The sequence below is a fragment of the Lepidochelys kempii genome, chromosome 19 (genome assembly GCF_965140265.1).
Source record: "Lepidochelys kempii isolate rLepKem1 chromosome 19, rLepKem1.hap2, whole genome shotgun sequence".
Lineage (NCBI taxonomy): Eukaryota > Metazoa > Chordata > Testudines > Cheloniidae > Lepidochelys > Lepidochelys kempii.
Window position 1 is genome coordinate 7,207,436 of NC_133274.1, and position 2,744 is coordinate 7,210,179.

At 55.4% G+C, this 2,744-nt stretch overlaps 1 non-coding gene across 1 annotated transcript; it reads right to left on the reverse strand.

Annotated features, from left to right (window-relative positions):
* Nucleotides 1–1,110: 1,110 nt before the first annotated feature.
* Nucleotides 1,111–1,294, reverse strand: LOC140900611 (U2 spliceosomal RNA). The gene has a single exon (XR_012155680.1). It is a non-coding gene; the product is annotated as a U2 spliceosomal RNA (small nuclear RNA).
* Between the last annotated feature and the right edge of the window lie 1,450 nt (nt 1,295–2,744).

Sequence of the window (2,744 nt, forward strand, 5' to 3'; positions counted from 1 at the left end):
TTGAGCTGGTTTCATGCAGGGAAGGACCAGCTCCCATCTCTGATCCTGGCTTGCATTTCACTGGGCTGCTCTCCATTTTTCAGAGTCTGAAGACATTTAACTGGCTGCAAGAATTGATTAAAATGATCCTCTGTCTTGCCCCCTTAGTAATTGCTCTTTCTGAAAGCACATGACAGCGAAAAGGAAAAGCTGCCTTCTCTAGGAAAAGCAGCCCGCAGGGCTGGAGTGATTTAATATCAATAGAAACACACCTGATTGTGAGACAGAAACCAAATCCCCCGGGGATAATCTGGAATTAGCTGCAAAACTGAGAAGCCTCAATTTGAGGCTTTGGGGGTCAAGTCCCCAGAAAGGGTCGGCTCTAGCTGAGTCCAGATTGCAGCAATTTGTGACTTACTGGCCATGAAAGAGACAAATTAAATTAGTGGCCGTGTAATTGTGGCTACGTACATTCCCTTTCGCAGCTGGCCCTGGCCAGTGGCTCGTTTCTGAAGGCAGTGCTTTTCAGCCCTTTTTCATTTGCGGACCCTTAACACATTTCGAAGGGAGGTTGTGGACCCCTTTGGAAATCTTAGACATAGTCAGCAGATCCCCAGAGGTCTGTGGACCACGGTTTGAAAACCACCGCCCTAAGGGGCAGAGGTGTGTGTCCTGTGACGTAGGTAACTCTCAGTCCCAACTCCCTCCACCTCACCGAATCCCTGACTCTGTGTGTGTTTCTCTTTGCCCGTCTGTCTCCCTTTATGCTCATCAAGACAGCTGGAGAAGGTGCCAGTTTGCCCTGATTCCACTTTTCCCAATAGCAGCTCCTCTGTGTTTCCCATCCAGCCCAGTGTAATCTCTGGGGAGGGAGCACCATTTGTCCAAGGGAGGGGAGGTGGCCAAGGCAATGATGAATGGGTGGGAAGGTGTCCACAAGATCCTCTCTACGGTCCACACTATGAAAATGTGTGAGAATTTCTAACACAATCCCATAGCTGCTTAGGGACTACATGATTGTCAATCCAGTGTGCATCACAGCCCGGCTAGAACTCAGGACTCCTATTGCCACTTGAGCTAAAGGAGAATCTCTGTTAGCTTTGGAGAGGCTCTGACATAGAGGGGAGCAGTTCTGGGTCCATCCAGCAGAGTGGAATGGCATGTGTGCATTGCAATGTTTTGCCTGCATCTATTCCATCCCCACATTCCAAAAATCAATGTAATATACAGTCCTCGAATAAAGGACATATCAGATATTAAACTGATAAGAACAGCTATAACTTAGATAATGTTTTTACTTCATGGTCCAAGAGACACAGACAAGATTTTCATCTCCAGGCCAAAAGACCAAAAACATCAAGACACTGGATCACGCGCCTTTGATAGGCCGAGAGACTACTTACACTTGGTCTTAGCTCAGAGAGCGGAGAAGCAATAGGGTAGGCACTCTGCATGCCCACACGCGCTGTGGCATAGAGAACGCAGTGCAGGCTTTACCCACAGAGCATTCTCACCCACTGGCAATAGAGCAGGGCCCCTGCACTCTGCAATTCCACAGCTGCAGACTCCCCCCCTTGCTGCAAGGTTCCGCACCGTGGTCTCACCGTGCTTCCTTTTTTAAATCTGGTTCCTGATCCCGACGGTGGCAAAGCAAACCTTGAAAACGTGCCCCGATTGGCTCAAAGGCGGAGGTGTCTGGCTGAGTCTGCAGACAGCCCGAAACAGGGGCTCTGAGATGTGAACTGCTGCATTCCCCACACCCAGGGGTTAAATAGGGCTCTCGGAGATAACTGTTTCAGTGGCAACATTGCTAAGGATTTCACTGGGGATCATTGCAGCAAACACACCCGGCTAGTGAGCCGACCCCACAATTGCTGCCTCTCGCTGCCCCCCAACTGCCCCTTGCCCCCCCACCCTCCCCCAGGCAGCTTCTAAGGTGCAAACAGGCCTTGATGTGAACTGGAGGGACAGGGGCAGCAGACTGACCTTCACATCACAGGGGGCTGCTGGCCTGGTTGAACTGAGTCATGTCCCCGATTGACGCCACTAAACCCCCCCCCGCCCCCGTATAGATGCGCCCCGCAATGTCCGGCCTGCCCCACCTCCTCCAAGGGCCTGGCTGCAAACCGTAGGCGCCGCTGGGCAGATCCCCCGCAGCCCCCTCGGCGGCGCTTTCACATCTGGCCGCACCGCAGCGGCTGGGATCGGCTGCGGCTTTGCACCAAGACCAGGGGCGTCGAATCAGGAAGCCTCCCCTCACTGGGGGGGTGGGGGGGCTGGTTTTAAGGCCCATTCCCGGCTTGGGCCCGTTTTTAAAGCAAACTTTTAATCAAGCCGCCTGGTTGGCGTCCCAGCATCACCCTCCCCCCCCCCCACAGCCCCCAGTAACAGGCGTCCTGCGGGGGGGGGCGGCTGTCAATCATCGCTCCAGCTCCCATTCAGTCATTCTGCAGGGCTCTGAGCCGGACTGCACCAACCTGACCCAGGGAAACGGGGGTGGGGGGCAGGCGGCACCGGAGCCAGCCAGGCCACCCCAGGCGCTGGGCAGGGCACAAGGCAGAGCCCCTCTGCTCCGGAGTCAGGGCAGCTGCCCCCCGGGATTTGTTCCAGGTGGGACATTCCACCCCCCCCCTCCCGCTGCATCTCCCCCAGGTTTGCAGGAGTCCGTCCCCCCCCACCCCCCACAAGCCGCCCAGCCCCCCCCCCAGCCCCCGCCCTGAAGTTGCTAAGCTCGTGCATTGTAGCCCTGCATGGAGCGGCGGTCG